Source organism: Hesperophylax consimilis, chromosome 17, assembly GCF_061612785.1.
Source record: "Hesperophylax consimilis isolate HC1 chromosome 17, BYU_Hcon_1.0, whole genome shotgun sequence".
Lineage (NCBI taxonomy): Eukaryota > Metazoa > Arthropoda > Insecta > Trichoptera > Limnephilidae > Hesperophylax > Hesperophylax consimilis.
In genome coordinates, this window is record NC_142852.1 from 7,146,984 (window position 1) to 7,164,867 (window position 17,884).

Here is a 17,884-nt window from a genome sequence, read left to right on the forward strand (position 1 = left end):
TAAGCCCCGTTTCAACTTGTCGGGGTCCGAGATCCGCGTTTATGGTAACTGTCTTCACATTAATGCTTCCTGGAATAAAAACGGACAATAAATAGTATGTATCTTTGCATGGCCAGCCCTGAACAAAACGGCGCCTGGCGCGAGTTTAATTTTAACTACCAGGACGCTAACCTAACCTAACAGTTTAAATTAGTACACGCCAAGGCAGGATATCACTGTCATCATTAAAATGATGATTTATTTTTTTTGTAGCGCGGTATTTATCAAAAATAATATAAAGGGCCATGTGTAAGGTGAAATATTCGACGCCCGGAGCAAACAGCTCTAATTGCAGCCACATAGGGCCAGCCCTGGATCTTCGTACCATTGATATAAAACGAAAAAAAAATTAAATTGAAAAAAATTAACATTTTTTTATCAATAAAACCATTGATCAACAATGTAGATGCGGAAATTTGGATGGAAGTTTTAAATGTCAATACAAGAAAAAAATGACCTCAGACGTCCGCTTGAGGGAACTTTTCAAGAAATAAAAACCCTGCTATAGATCACCGTAAGTAGAGAGTTTTAAATCAATGGGATAGTGTTTTCTCAATCAATATTTATAAATTTGTAGCGATCGATACTGCCAGAGTTTTCAAGAAAGCCGAACGGTTTAAAACGAAGGGGCTGAGAATGTACGAGACATTTTACACAACAAATTTCATCGCGTAATGTAAATAGGTACCAGGTACCTGTCTAAGAGCTACCTACGAAAATACTTTGCGAGTTGGACTATGCACATTACGCGCATCCGTTAGAAGGTTCTAACGGCATAATTCCAGCTGCATCGAAACTACCAGAAGAATCTCGCTGAAGCGAGTGACCCGTAGTTTACCAGCGGACTCGCGTACTTAGTACCGCCGCCGGCTGGGCTATATAAGTAGGTCCAACGCAGCGAGTAGTTAGTCACTTTTACCCAGTTTCCGAATTTAAGGTTCTATATTTTACACGTATGCAATGCAACTAACTGACTGTTTGAGTACTCTCCGCATATTGCAAGCATTCCTTCTTTACAGCTGGGAGGACGAAATCTAAATCCGAAAATGCAATTTCATCTCCACCTTCTTCCTGGAGCCCTGGTTCCGTCTTGATGGATATAGTATCTGGATTCAGTAGATCCATGGTCTGCTTTGGTAGAGTTTGGTATTTTGTTTAACCCCATACATATATATCTGAAACAGAACCAAGTTGTAACGGAATTCTAATATAAATCAGTTTATATAATTTGGCTTCTCAAGTCTTAGCAAAAATACACATTAGAAAACCTTGAAGTTTTGACAAAGGCTGAGAGAGACCTCGTTTATCTTGGGTAAATTCTTTATTTATTAACTGTTATGTCTACCGCCATTCCGTTGTAATCCAACTGTAATAAAACATCTGTAATACGTATATATGTTGTAATTTTTAAAAATGCATTTGAAATTGTTATCTAATAATAGGTAGATGTCAAATTGACAGTTTAAACATTCTGCTGTGACAAAACGCCCAATGATTCCCTAACTAAACTGGAAGAACGGCCGCTACCAAAATGAATACGATGAATTAAAGTATTATTACTTACCAATAACCATCACATGCATGGGATAATAAGTTTAACAGGGCGGGATAAACAAAGTTTAGAAACAGGAAGAAAGACTGTCCGAGAAGAAAGCACATGTCAAAAAATATATAGGTTATGCATAGACAAGAATGAAGTCATAGACAATTAATATAATTTCACGAACCTGGCCTTTTAAGAACATTACAATTTCTTTCGACTTGGGTCTTGTAAATATTATAGCGCTAGCAGATCTTTAATCTATTAACTGTGAGAAATCCGCGACCATTAAAAAAAAACAGAACAAGAAAAACGAAATAAAATCGTTTTTAATCGTTTTTAATTTAGGTCAACCGATTCTGATTTTGTCCATTTTACACATGTTATTTTTTTTACACATGTGGGTCAAAATTCCTTAAAAATTCATCATATTACTCACTTCAGGCGAGTTAGAAAAGGGGTTTCCATAAAAGTTTTCTGTGAAAGGTAATTCCCCACAAGAATTTCCGATATTTGCTTTCCAACAGAAATTTGTCAAATCCTTGTAGGGGCAGTTATTAGGAAATTTCTGAAGGAAGTAATTCCCCACAATATTTATTCAACTCCATGGGAAGGGAGATTGTAAAATAACTCATAAGTATTTAATTTTTGGTCCCAGTATAAACTACTTATGAGTTTTGTTTAACAAGGTATTTTGTGGATTTGTCCAAAGTACAAAGTACCACATGAAAATACTCGGTTCTTTTACTGGCTACGATAAAAACGCCTCTCCTAGTAGTAGTTCAATATATATTTATCATTTTCCAAGAAAAAAAGAAGATTAATAAATTTATATTTTATGCAAAACATAAAAGAATCAAGACTCCCTTTTTATCAGGACAAAGAAATTCTCTTATCCGATAATGAATTCATGACCAATTATGATCTTGAATTTAATTTCTTAATATAAAATGTAACTCTAAGTAAAGGAAATAAAAAATTCTGTGTTCTTCAATTTTCTGTTAAAAGCAGAGAAATTACAAAATTCGATTATGTCTTAAAAAGCACGTCTTCATATTTCATATTTCATAATCTAAAATTTAGATTTAATTTAATGACGAGTTGTTTAGAAGAATTCTAATAATTCTACAAATTCAAAATTAATATTCATGTTCAGTAAAAGATTTTTTTCAAGTTCTGTTATTATTTCAGTTCTGTAAAGCTACTAGCCTAATAATACATTCTAACAGAATTTGAATAGGACTTTCACAAAACCCGCAAAATGAACGTTCAAATTCTCCGTAACAACCCTTTCCGATAAATGATTTTAAATCAAATCCTTTATTTAAAGAGTTTCAAATTTCAAGTCATTGTAGATTATTTTTTTAACAGATTAATTGTTTATCTTGGAGCAAGATTTTATATTACTTGCGCTGTCCTGAAAAAATGAGCAGTAAAGAAAGATACTTTAAGCTCGTTTTTGGAGGACAGCACTGTGTCTTAAAAATCTTTCTTGTTGTGATGGAATATTTCGATATTTTAAACTTTATTATTTTTTAAATAATATTTTAGTCCGATGAATGGAGTAGGCTTCGAATAAATATTTTATTGTCTACGGTCGCGCCGTTTTTAGTTTCCTCTATCCTCGTCGATGGTGTATGACGTACTTAAGAGTCGCAATTTTTCGATAGTGTAAATGTGTCCTGCCCATCACCAAAAGGGTAGACACAATCTTCCTTCAAATTTACTTCAGTCCTGCTTTTCTTTATCCTATACCTATACCCCTCATCCCTCCCACACTCCTCAACATATCTTGTAATAAAATGACAACACTAATATTGTCGCACTGGAATAACTAAGAATGTTAACATTTGGCAAAGATTATATTCTTAGTATGGCCCGTACATCAGTCAATCCCTATCATCGCTATGAGAGAATATTCTGTACTCTAATATTCTATATTTCTCCATGGCGGAAGCACTTCTTGCAAGTAGTGATGGGAATGATCGAAATATTTATATATTCGAATGAATCGCTCGGAGTGCGGGAGCAATAGCTACGGACAGGGGCAACAAATTTTCCGTTGGGGGGGGGGGGGGGGGTAGGATTCGAAAATAGAAACTCGAATATCGAGACTATTCCTATAGTAAAAAAATTGTTTGCATATTCCGGTTGTAATTTATTTTCATTAGTATGGCAATATTTTTGGTAAGCAGGTACTAGCGAAATTTCAATCACTAATTTTCATTCCTGGCAAAGATTCCCTTGTTGTCTGCTAGCAACATTAGTATTATTCCTGTTAGCCACGAATTTCAAATATGTATGCATTTAACATTTTTATAAATAATTAATAAGATTCGAATATCTACATAGTACAATTAAAATAAATTATTAAACAAGTTTTTTAAGTACAAAGTTTACTTATAGTATTAGTTACTACAGAAAGCGTTTCATTTTAATTACTAACTAAGAGACACCGATGTTAATTTCATTCATGTTAATTTCAAATAAATTAAATATATTTGTTCGTAGCATAGGTAGCAGATAAATTATGTTTATATGAACGAACACATGTCACTCGATGAATTTAATATATACTGTGTTGCGGCGTGAATGGACTGTAATTTGCAATTTTTGTGATATTGTTTGATTGACTTACCAATATCTCCAACTGTCGGCACCTTCCACTTTGCTCTGCTTTAATCACAGGTGGGGGGTAATTGTTAGTATTGGAGGAGGTCAAGGAAAAGGAATAGTGATATTAGAATTGCGAAATGGTTCAATGCGTTATATATTGCTATTTTTATGCACTCTTCACGGCGTTCTTTGCGGTTTAACATTTGCCGTATACAGCGCGGCGCGGTGGGTTTAATAACTCAATATAGGTTATGCGGAAAGCGGTTGCACTTGCAGCGCGGTTACTTAAACAACTGACTTGATGTAGGTAAACGCGCGGAACGCGGGCGGGAAACAACTCGAACCAAATACTATGCAACAATAACTGGCCCGAGCATGCCCCCCGCCTTGACCAATGGTCAAAGTAACTAATACAACAAAGAAAAAAAAATGAAAAACAAAAACACGTTATGAAAGGATTCAATAAACAATACTGAACCCGCGGTAGAACTAAATTCTAAATTAACTAAATCTAAGATAACGTTAAAGTTATTGTGTAGGCAGGGGACAGAGTTTAACGACTGCCCTGCGATATGTTCCGGAGTTAGTCTTAACGTCCGCAACGCGGATCACCCCATCTACGCCGGGGTGGACGTTTACCACTACGCCAATAGGCCATTGTAGTGGTGCGATATTGTCACTCTTAATTATTACCACGGTGCCTTTCGTTATTGGATTCGAATTTGTATTCCATTTCTGACGCGATTGCAGCGTGTTCAGATACTCCATTCGCCATCGATTCCAGAAAGTCTGGACGAGACGATCGACAAGATGTTTTCGTTGCAGCAAATTTACTGGCGCATCTGACAAATCAGCAGCGGGTAAAGATTGTAATGGAGTGAGCATTAAAAAATGCGCGGGTGTCAAAGGCAATGGAGCCGAAACATCGGTAACGCTGAGCACTGATAATGGGCGTGAATTTAGAATAGCTTCAATCTGATGAAGAACCGTTTGCATCTCTTCGTATGTGAGAAGAGATATTCCCACAACTTTATTTAAGTAACATTTAATGCACTTAATCTTACTCTCCCAGATCCCACCGAAGTGGGGTGCTTGTGGAGGATTCATCTTCCACTCGATACGGTTTTCCAACAAATTTTCTGAGAATTCTTTCTTGTAGTCCGGTGACTAAGGGCGAGTTGTTTCGGAAAAGCTGAACAATTATTCAGATTCCCGAGTTCTATTCAAATGTAAAAAAATCTTCACGTCGATTTTATTCAAATACAAATTGGGTTGTTTCAACTCCGAAAAAGCTTCCGTTATATTTGAATAATCCGTTCCAGTGTTCCCCGCCGAATCGGGCAATTATTGCAGAGAATAATTTTTTTGCGAGACAGGAATTATTTTTACGCTGGCAACACCTCGTATTTTTATCAATCTGTCAAAACTTTTTCCCGCCGCGCCGTCACTTCGTTGGATTGCTTGTTTTGTGTGATTTTTTGTTGTTCATTTAGGCATCTCAATTTTTGACAACTTATAATGGATCCCAACTTACTGTAAGTATTGTAAATTATACCTTATTGCCATAATAAATATGAACCTTATTAATAAATAATACACGTTTGGAACCGTATAGATACGTAAGTGAGCATTTTATTTTCGTAAAACCATTATGTAAAGCTTGATAATATTTTGTGGAATTTCGTCTTCTAAACGAGATAAACGATCATTATGAAAACATTTGCGATACGTGTATATACTTATCGTTAGTAAAATTACTTGAACTTTGTGAGAATGAACTTTCTAAAAGCATTGCGTTTTATTTTTTGAATGTTCTGCCATGGAATGGTGGCAAATCTTTTTGTTTATTTTTATATATTATTTTGAATTCTGCCACACTTTAATAATGCTTTACCGAGGAATATTATAGTGCTTTCATGTGTAATAAAATATCTATAAGAAACTATAAAATATCTATATATATTTTGAACCTAATAAATATAATATTTGCCGTGCATATTTAATTTTATATCAGCAATTCCTTGTACGATCTTGTTACTTATAAATATGAAATGTGTTTTCAGGAAACGATGCCATGTTGGTGAGGAAGTATAGCCATATTCTCACCAATAAAAAGACCGACGCAGTCATCTTCAAACAACGAGAGGCGACATGGCTTACTCTTATATCCGATTTCAATGGCGATGGATTCTGTCAAACAGCTCCGAGCTCGGTTTGAAAATATGAAGCGTCGGGCAAGGCAGGTTGGAATATATTTCTTAATTGGTATTAATCTTAACGCCATAATGCTGTTAAATGAACTGTTATATTTAGTAATTGGTTGCCCTGATGCTTTGTTTAATTCATGCAGGTATATATGTTTATTAATTGACTTTTAATAATGCTTCAAGGACGGTAGCAGAGAAATTCAGGAGAGGACTGGCGGTGGACACAAATTTTATGCGGAACATAGTGGCTACTTCGATTGACGGACTCCCTAGCGTGTTTGACGATGACATCAGCACTTTGGTGCTGCAGGAGCTATCTGGTGGTGGAAGAAGGTGGGAGTTTGGTTAGCGCCACAGCTGAGGTTTATTATGGTGTTGACGGCAGTTTACTAACTACTTGTAAGAACTTGTGTTTCAAACAATGTTTCCTAGTTTTATATCAGTTCTTCATTTAAGATAATCTGGTTAATGTATTCTAATGTTGTTAATGCATCCAAATCCAACCGTTTAGATAGCAGCGCCCCAGAAACCTCAATCCTAAAAGCAATTTCATCTCATTTATTTATTTATTTATTTATTTATTTATTTATTTATATATAATTTGTACATTTATTTATAACAATTACAGGTAATAAAGCCTAAGACGTTATAATTGTACCATTTATGCAGTGTATATGCAATGCCAAAAATCTCGCAAATGCGCTATAGGACACAAAAAAAAAATCTAATTTTTTATCTACCGCATTCAAAAAGTACGTAGCTCTCCCTACAGGTGAGTTCATTAATAAATTAGTGCGGCTTGCTCTACTATATAGAATATTGTGATGACGTCCTCGAGAGTGAGACTCTGGTACAAAAAAATTTAATTGGGCCAGTATCTCATTATTAGATAAGTGACCGTTTATTAGTTGGAAAAAATATTTAAGCAAAGCAATACCTCTACGTGTCTCTAGGGAGTGGTAATTGGTCATGCCTAATATATAAATCGATGGGTAAAGCCAAGGGTAACGTCCATAGAGCCGCGAGAATAAAAACCTTAAAAATTTTTTATGGACTCTTTCAATGCGTAAAGTGTATGTTAATTCATGTGGAGCCCAGATGATCGAGTTTGATTCAAGTACACTTAGGACTAGTGTGTTATATAATAACGTCAGTGTTTTTGTGTTACGAAACGGATATGAGTTTCTAATTACGAAGCCGAGAAGCCTGTATGCTCTGCTTATTAAATCATCGATGTGTTGGTGAAAAGTTAGTTTGCTGTCGTAAATAACTCCTAGGTCTTTGATTTGGTTTAGGTGTTGGAGAATAATTTCATTGATTGTATATTCAAATACATGCGGTTTCTTTGATCTTGTATACGAGACGATATTGCACTTGGGTGTAAACGAATTTGTTGACTGACTTAATACAAGTTTTCAAACAAACTGTTAGTAGATTTGAGTACAAAATATTTGTATTTCACTATCGTTGCTTTACTTAAGATAATAATCTTATTAGTTAATGTATTCTCATGTTGTTGAAGCATCCAAATCCAACCCTTTTGACAGGAGTGCCCCCTATTATACATACCGATTTCCGGTTTAAAAAAAATTGGATTATTGAGACAAGAACGAGTAATATCGGAGTCATGCTAAAACTAAACTGAGATGAAAGCAGTTTATTCCCCTCTGTTCACTATCTACTGGGTGAATTCTTTAATATACTAATATTAATTTTAATAATTTTTCTCTTTTTTATGTACACAATTCTTAAGAAGTATTTTCTGGCTTCACAATTACCTACATTATATTACATGATAATACTAACAAATGTACATTGTGTACTTACGACGGGGTACTCCAGTAAGACCGCATTTTTCTTTTCTTTCCTTTTAAAACTGTAAATTAAAAAAAATGCATTTTATGCAATACTATGCATGGCATGTCCAGGTTTTTATATTATGCATATTTTTAATGCTGTGTGACCTTTACTTTATGGGCCGTATAATCTTTTGTGTTCTTTTTAATGTTTGTCAATTATTGTTAGAACAAGATGAATGAATGCATTCGCACACAATTAACTAGTCCATTATATTATGTTCTTAAATGTTTCTTTCCCATTGTATAAGTATGTATTTTTGCTGTAAATTATTCTTTCTTCCGAGAGAGTATTCTGGTATAATTTTACTTTTTTCAGGGCATTAATAAAAAATAAATAATCACAATCGCTAATCAATCGCTAATCAAGTCGCTACAGCGACCTTGATGTGATTTACTATGTAATACATTTCTAGAATGATCTATGTTATTACTAACTATATATGGAGATAATATACAGTACCATAGTTACCTGGTAGATAAGTATGGTACTGTAGACGGTATGGTACGGTACACTTAAGATTAATACTTAATTAACATTAACTAATTGTTAATACAGGATTTAGGACATAATTGGAAAATACCATAAACATTATTTTAAACCTTTATTTTATTATTTTTAACTGAATTTATATAAACAAATTATTATAATCAATAAATATAAGTCTGAAACACCCATACATATTTAAAAATAAATAAACTCTGAGAAAAAATAAATGCCGCTGATGGAAATTGAACCCGCAACCTTCCGATTTATTCATTTTTTTTCTATTTGTCCATTTATCTTTTTTTTTTCAATTTCTACAGTGTAGGTACCTAGGTGCCTTACTTATTTTCTCTTTTATTTTAATTTGTTATATTATTTTGATATATTTTGTTCCTCACTTATGTAAAATACAAATAAAAGAATATACTACATCTTGGTACTCTATTTATTTTATGAAATTAGGTAGGAGTATGCAGTTACACTTAAGTTATTCACATTCAATAATGATCCAATGCATATTACATAATATATGTATATGTGAGATAGTTGTTCAAAACATTTCTAATAGTATGTATTCTCTATTATTAAACAAAGTAATTTACTAAGTTTATAAACATTAAAGTATAAAATAAATAGAAGATTTATCGTTACATTAATTATTTTGTACATGTTAACTATCTATCTCTGAATATATGTAAATGGTCGTTTGTTGAAAAGTTCTTCACTGATTGCTTTGAAATTTAGACACAATGTTGCATTCAAATATGCGTGTGTTTTTATATACATACCTACATTATTTAGATGACACCTGTGACAGGTAAAACAGACTGAGCCACAGCAACACGTGGCGGGGTACAGCTATTTTTGAATAAAGACATTATTGTTTTGAAATTCAAAAGACTTTTATTATCTTCGCTCATGTACCAAGAGATTGTACACATGTGTTCGAGTCTCCAGGCGGAAGATGTTACAGAAAGTGTTGCCCCATGGGTTGGTAAAGAATCAATATAAACCGAGTTCTGCACAGAGAAGTAAAGTAAGAAAACAGTTTATAAGGCGGTCTACTGTGGAACCTCTCTTGCATTGCAGGGTTTTACAGCACTCGGCTTATGTGGATTCCTTACCGACACGTGGGACGATAGGCCTAATGGTACAGAAGGAGGTAAGATAGGGCTTTTTGTGCTGGGTAGTATTTTACTATCTATTAGTCCATCAATCTGGCAAAATATGAGTTAATGAGGGTTTGACGAACGTGGTCATCTCCCCTGTTAAAGATTGGTGCTTGCACCAGTACATCGTTAACCTCGTCCAAGGGGTCTATGAATACAGGTGGTTGATCTTGTTACAATGATCCCTTGTACCTACCTGCATTTTAATTTATGAAGAAAGGACTGGAAGCCATCTTTTAACAACTCCAAAAGTTCTTTCAACAACATTTCTGGTCCTGATCTGACTTTCTTTATATAAATGTTGTTCTCGAGAAACGAAATTCCTTAAGGGTGTTAGTAAATATGGCTTTATTCCATAACCACCATCTCCAACAATCACTTCATCTCCAAACTCACCGCATTCCAACCTTACTTTGATGCTGCTACTATTAAAAAGATGGGTATCTCCAGGCCACCTGGCTACTATGTTGGTCGACAAAAGAAACAAACTTGTAGTTTTTCAATAGTTTTACCAGTTTTTTCGTCATTTTAAATCACGGAAACCAACGATATAAAAACGAATTTCGACAATGTTTTATGTAGAAAAGGTATCTAAACTTCTTCCCACAAAACCTTCAACTTCATAAATTTTAATCGTTGGGTTTTCTTTGCGTTATTTGCCAAAATAGTGAGGGTCGTTATCACCAGTAATTGGCACATACGATATGTCAGACCGCAATTGTGACGTTCGCGCATGCGTCAATCTTTTTCAAAATGGCGGATCGCGTTAACCGGCCGATTTCGGCTGATCACATTTTCATGAATATTTCGTTGAATTTTCTCTTGACGGACGATGAAACAACCCAATTTATGGAAAATTGAGTGGATTGACGTTGTGATGACTTTCTCACACGTGATTTTTTCCGAAACAACTCGCCCTAAAAGTTCGAATAAAGCCTTCAAATGCGATTTAGCTCCTACGAAATTTGTCCCATTATCAGAATACATTACATTTACAGGCCCTCGACGGGATAGAAAACGTTTGAACGCGTTGAGAAAGACTTCGGTCGAGAGGTCTGAAGCGAGTTCAATGTGAACCGCGCGGGTCACCAGACAGATAAATAAGCAAATGTATGCCTTTTGGCTTCTAACACCCCGACGTCTATGCGGGATTATTTTAAGCGGCCCAGCGTAGTCGACCCCCGTGTGCAGAAAGGCCTTAGCTTCGCGGACGCGGCAAGCGGGTAAATCTCCCATTATTGGGAATTGCGGTTTGGGATTGACTCTAAAGCATGTATTGCACTGATGCACGCGTTTCCGAATCAAATTGCGCGAAGAAAGTATCCAAAACCTTTGCCTCAACAGAGACATAAGTAAGGTGGGTCCCGTATGCAAGTTCTTAGTGTGGTAATAATCTACTATTAAATCAACTATATGATCATGAGCGGGTAATAAAATAGGATGACGACTATCAAATTCGAGTTCGGCGTTTCTCAATCTGCCTCCTACTCTTAGGAGACCGTCCTGAATAAATGGATTTAATTTAGCAAGAACTTGCCGTACTTTCTTGCCATCGTTCACTGACTTCATATCATCGGAAAAATGTACTTGCTGAACTGCCTTTATAATAGCGGTTTCTGCAATGTCAATATGGCTTAACTCAAATTTACGCGGCAATTTCCTAATGAAGCGAAACACGTAAATGACAATTCGAATCAATTTCGACCACGAATGAATGCGAGAAGCCAATGTGCATAATAAAGGTGACACGATTGTCTTGAGGCGATTATCGGTTTTAGGTTTCATTTCGGGTGGATCAGCTACACGAGAGCACAAGCCAAAAGTGGTTGGCTGTTCATACTGATTGGGTTTCAATTCCGGTAACTGTTCTGAATTTGCGTGCTTAAATGGTGAAATAGGCCACTCGAAATGCGGCTGGCAAAGCCATTTTGGACCATTCCACCAAATGTCATTTGCTATCAATTGCGATGGTAGCATACCTCTTGACAGGCAGTCGCTAGGGTTATCAGCACCTGCGACATGATAAAAATGACTACTGTTTAAATTTTCGTGTATTTTTGCTACGCGATTGGCAACAAAGGTTTGCCAGCGGTGAGGTGATGAATGAATCCAACTTAAAGTTACAGTCGAATCAGAAAAGGCAAATGTTGAATGAATAGTAAACCTCGCGGAGTAATTATCAATTACCTTTTTTAACAGGTGCGATAACAATAATGCAGCGCATAATTCTAGGCGTGCTAAGGAGACGATTTTTAGCGGTGCTACCTTTGATTTTGCGCAAACTAATTGAACCTTAATTCGGTTATCAGGAGTGGTCACATGAGCGTATACCACTCCTCCATATGCCTTTTCGCTTGCATCCGCAAATCCAACAAGTATTAACGTGCATCCTTCCGTGACTCCTATATGACGTGGAATACGAATCGACGATATTGACGGCAATTCCGCGTTGAACTGCTGCCACTGTTGTGATATCCTTGCGGGTGGGATTTCGTCCCAATCGATTTTCAAATTCCACAGCTCCTTTATTAGAAGCTTGGCTTGTACAATTATAGGTGCTACCAGACCCATCACGTCAAAGAGTCTAGCGACAGATGATAAAATATTGCGTTTCGTACAAGTTCGATTGTCTGGAGTAACTTCAAATGCGAAAATGTCATCCGAAGGATGCCATCGTAGCCCAAGGATTTTTAGCGATGCATCATTATCGAAAGTTACACTTTGCGACAGGCGAAGTTCCAATGGAACGTTTTCTAAAACTGTGCTGGAATTGGATGCCCACTTAGCGAGTTGAAAACCTCCTGACTGGAAGAGCTCAATCAACTCTTCAGCCGCGCGGATAGCTTCTTGCTCATTTAAAGCAGAGCTAGCGATGTCGTCTACATAAACATCTCTATTAATAATATCCCTTGCAAGAGGGAAGCGAGCGCCTTCATCTAACATTAATTGTTTGATTGCTCGAAGGGCTAAGAACGGACTACATTTAAGACCGAATGTTACGCGATTGTATTGGTAAGCCTGAAGCGGCTTTTGCGGATCGAATCTATATAAAATTCGTTGATAACGACGATCTTCTTTGCGAACATTTATACATAAATACATTTGACGAACGTCTGCGGATATTGCGATAGGAAAAAGGCGTAAATTCAGAAGAATGCAAAATAAATCATTCTGTAGGCTTGGTCCCGTGTGTAAAATATCGTTCAAAGATAAACCAGTTTTTGTCTTTGCGCTTGCGTCCAGAACCACTCTCACCTTTGTTGTCAATTTATCTTCACGCCTAACTGCGTGATGCGGGATGTAGTATGCGTTTTCTGACGGTAAGGCTTCCACCTGGGACAGATAACCTTTATGAATATGTTCTCTTATTACTTCATCATAAAGCGGTTTTAGTTCTGGCAGATGATTAAATTTTCTTTCTAGTGCGTAAAACCGATTTTGCGCAGCTTGCAATGAATCACCTAAGTCACAAGGGTTGCTTTTGAATGGCAAAGCCACTTCATAAGAACCGTCCTCGAGGCGAGTTGTGGTGCCTTTAAAAATGTCTTCAGCTTCTTTTTCTTCGAGGCTGTGAACTGGTTCCGAACCAATATCTTCGATTTCCCAGAATTTTTGCATTAAGTTCTCAATTTCGTGCGTAGCGCAGAAAGTGAATGCGGTGTTTGGTTGAGAATTGACTGGAGCGTCACCTATAAAAACATAACCTAATGTGGTTTGAATCGCGACTGAAAAACCGGGGGTGATTATCTTATTTGGTAGCAACAGTTGAGAGAACAGACTGACGCCAATTAGCAAATCGATTGGGCCTGGCATTGCCAAGGTATCGTCTGCCAGCGGAATATTTATTAATTTATATGACGTCAAGTCCACCTTGCAAGTAGGTAAATGAGCGGTAATTTTTTCTAAAACTATAGCGGTCATGGAGTATTTGAAGTAGGGATCAATCCTAGATTGAATTGTCAATGTGACACTTCCTCTTATTGATTGCGTTTTGCCACCTTAACCCTGGACTGCGAAGCGCGTTCCTGAGCTGACTGCCAGGCCAAATTTTTCACAACATTGTGAAGTTATATAATGCTTTTGTGAGCCTGGGTCTAGAAGACAGCGGACGGTATTGTCTTCACCGTTTCGATCAACAGTGTGAACTTTGGCGGTAGCAAGAACTTCAGTGGTTGCCCATTGTCGTGTGGTTGCTGACAGTACATATCGGCGGTTCTGCATCGTTAGGTTGAGTTTCTCCATTGAATGTGGAGGCGTTTGCTTGACTGGGTTTATCAAAATGAAGGAAAGTATGGTGCTTGCCATGACACTTATGACAAGTGCCTTTTGATTTACATTTTGTAGATGTATGTTGCGGGCTCAAGCAATTAAAACACAAAGATTTTTCCTTTGCGAAGGAAAACCTTTCCTTTGGTGATAATTTTAAAAATTGTGTACAATTGTACAGTTGCGTGTGGCTCTCATTTTGACAATAAAGGCATTTTGATTGCGTACTCGTGTAAGTATGATGTGTGCGGGGTTGAGCTGTGCGTCCAGTTCCACCGGAACTGGTTGAATGTGTGTTGGCGGTGTTAGGTCCACGAGTTGTTGAAGTTCGTTGCAGAATGTTGACCTGATCTTGCACAAACGTCACCAATTGCTTGCAGGTGGGAATCTCAATTTCTCGAACTGAGAGCTCAAATGCTTGTGCAGTTTGCGATTTGCGACTCTAACTTCTGCAAAGCGCATTGTAGTAATATAAAATCTGAAAGGTCTTCTATTCCCAATTCTTTTAGTGCGGCGATAGATGCTGAATATTTTTCTATAAAAACTGTCAGATTGTTTGCGTTGTGAGCTACGGTTTTTGAATGAAATATGTTGTTCAGGTAATAAGTGGCAAGGGATCGCTTATCTTGATATTTATTGACTAGCGTATCCCAGATTATTTTGTATGTGTCTCCAGTTGGCACTTAACCTGACGTAACAATCAAATATTGTACGCGTTGCGAATCAGATAGATGTGAATTTAAATGAACATTTGTTTTGAATGTTTCATAAAATAGGTGCCAATTTTCCATCCGTCCATCAAACGTAGGTAATTATATAGCGGGTAACTTAATAAAATTATTATTATTACTCGTAGCAGCACACGCAGATGTAGATGTTTACGGTTCCGTAGCTAAATTTGGTTTTAAATTATTTCGTGCGCGAATAATACGTGTGTATAATTCTTCAAACTGTTCCCAGCTTGAATAATCTGGTTCAGAATTCGGGTCTGACGTAAGAATATTCTCGTTAATTTGATCAATAATTAATTCAAATTTATTTTTAATTTCTAAAATACTTTCAGATTCGGACATAAACGCTTCACCTGAGCGTGACGCTTCGAAATTGATTGGCAAATTATTTGCAAGCGAAACTAAATTTTGGACCCTTTTTAGAATAATATCTCTTTTACCTTTTAGTAAAACTAATTGTCTTTTTTGTTTGTCTTCCATTTTTAGAATTATTTGCAAACTAAAAGTTTAATTATTTATAAAATAATGCACAAGAACCACAAGTGTACTGGGCGACAATTTGTAGCGACGAATTATAGTGGAGAAGTAATTTATCAAATAATTAAATATATTGGCCGATACCTCAAAGCGATGTTTACGTACGTACTTAGGTTGGCATTAATACACATAGACGAATATATATTACGCTGTAATATCTTTGCGATTTGCACTGAATAAATTTGCTACAACAACATCGATAAATAATTTAATTACCCAAAATATCAAAGAGTACCTATACCTAGGCATGTAATTTCAAATAGCGGACGAGTGTTGCTAACTGAATCCTTGCATAAATGAATGCGATTGAATAGGAACAAAACTACATTTAAATAATGCGGCTCGAAGTGACCAAATGTTGCGGCGTGAATGGACTGTAATTTGCAATTTTTGTGATATTGTTTGATTGACTTACCAATATCTCCAACTGTCGGCACCTTCCACTTTGCTCTGCTTTAATCACAGGTGGGGGGTAATTGTTAGTATTGGAGGAGGTCAAGGAAAAGGAATAGTGATATTAGAATTGCGAAATGGTTCAATGCGTTATATATTGCTATTTTTATGCACTCTTCACGGCGTTCTTTGCGGTTTAACATTTGCCGTATACAGCGCGGCGCGGTGGGTTTAATAACTCAATATAGGTTATGCGGAAAGCGGTTGCACTTGCGGCGCGGTTACTTAAACAACTGACTTGATGTAGGTAAACGCGCGGAACGCGGGCGGGAAACAACTCGAACCAAATACTATGCAACAATAACTGGCCCGAGCATACTGAATATTCTATACTGCCCGAAGAAGCTACGGTTGTAGTGAAACCCGATCAGCATTAAATATAAAAATGGTGTTTGCTAAGTTATTGGTTTATTTTATTTTAAATATACACTACCCGAATGCCCCGAATAGATGATACATAACCTAAAAATAACATAGGTAGGTATTAAACCTTCAATTGTGAAAAACTGTCACCATGAAAATCTTTTACACATAAACTATACCTACTGGAAACGTAAATCGTTACCTAAAAGTATTAATTCATAATTTACAATTCACACACGAGGTTGTTTATAACATCAACATGCTTCAGTAGGCAGCCAACAATGTACTTATAAAATATTTCGTTTGTCAAGCAATCCGAGATATTTTGACATCTCGAAATATAACCTCTTGAATGTGAGAATTGATTTGCGTTTTCGAACGAATTCTGACAGTTTGAAAACGATTGTCTCGGACTGACAATTCGAATGATTTCTGACATTTCAGAGCGATTGTCTCGATTCCACTTTCGATGACATTTGAAAACGATTATTTAGGACCTTGCATTCGAACTAATTCTGACCAATCACAACGCTTGGCTGGCATCGATTATTTCTAACCAATTACAGCGACGACTTTCGATGACGTTTCAAAACGATTGTCTCGGAGTTGCATTCGAATTAATTCTGACAATGAATCGAGATATTTCGAATGGTAAAAAAGATCGAGTAAACCATCGATGATTCATCGATTCCGCCCAGGGGGGGTCGACTCCGACCTAAATTTTGGTCCTAGAATGGTGGTGCTTTTGTGACGTCATAGCAATATTTAAAATGCCAATATCCAATAGGAACACTTTGAACGCCATAGAAGAACTGAGTTGTGTAAAATGGGATATCTGTGGTAACAAAAGTCAAAACACCACATGTTTATGGTTGTTTATTTATGTTCATGGTTCTTCGCCGACGTAAATATTTGTGAAAAGTGAAAGTAGATTTGTTAAAATGCCTCGCTAATTTAAAAACGACTTGTGGCTCGTTGAAAAAAGATGCTTTGCCGACCCTTAATCTTCCAGATATCGGAATAAATCGGGATTTACCTGGTGCACAAGGGACCCGGGATGTTAACCAAAATGCAGGTGCGAATCTCCCTCTGTTTGTTCAATGTTTCTAATGTAACTTATCATTAACTTGAATCACCTTAGAATTGAATCTATTTTCTTTTTTAGACCGTATTCGTGTTCCACGTGTACCCCCAGTGTACTACTGCACAAATTGTGGTGCCCTCCGAGATCACAATGACAGTTTTAAAGGTATAAATCTCTATCGACTTATCTTAATATTATTCATATGATTGTGAGTGTTGGTAGAGAGATAGAATGAAAGAATAGACGTTGATTTGAGTCGTTATTATGATAAAGATATTCATTCAATAGAATTATTATTTCTTCAAACCCAGCAACTGAATTACAGATATAATATTCTATGTTTTGTTTGAGTAATGTGATGATGTGATGTTTATTTATTTCAGATGCTAATGTCTTCCCTGAACCCAGCAGCGGGCCCATTGCTGCCAAAATGGACGTAGAAGCGTATACCTTCATACGCTTCTATGTACAACTGTTTTATTTTTCTCTAAAGGAAATAATATTCTAATATTCTGTTTTGGTGTGTTAACATTTTA

At 36.4% G+C, this 17,884-nt stretch overlaps 1 long non-coding RNA gene across 1 annotated transcript; it reads right to left on the reverse strand.

Annotated features, from left to right (window-relative positions):
• Window positions 1-24: 24 nt before the first annotated feature.
• LOC149415879 (uncharacterized) lies at window positions 25-1,694 on the reverse strand. The gene is made up of 3 exons (XR_016303596.1): window positions 1,604-1,694; window positions 1,104-1,214; window positions 25-69 (listed from the first exon to the last, which is right to left on the reverse strand). It is a non-coding gene; the product is annotated as an uncharacterized LOC149415879 (long non-coding RNA).
• Between the last annotated feature and the right edge of the window lie 16,190 nt (window positions 1,695-17,884).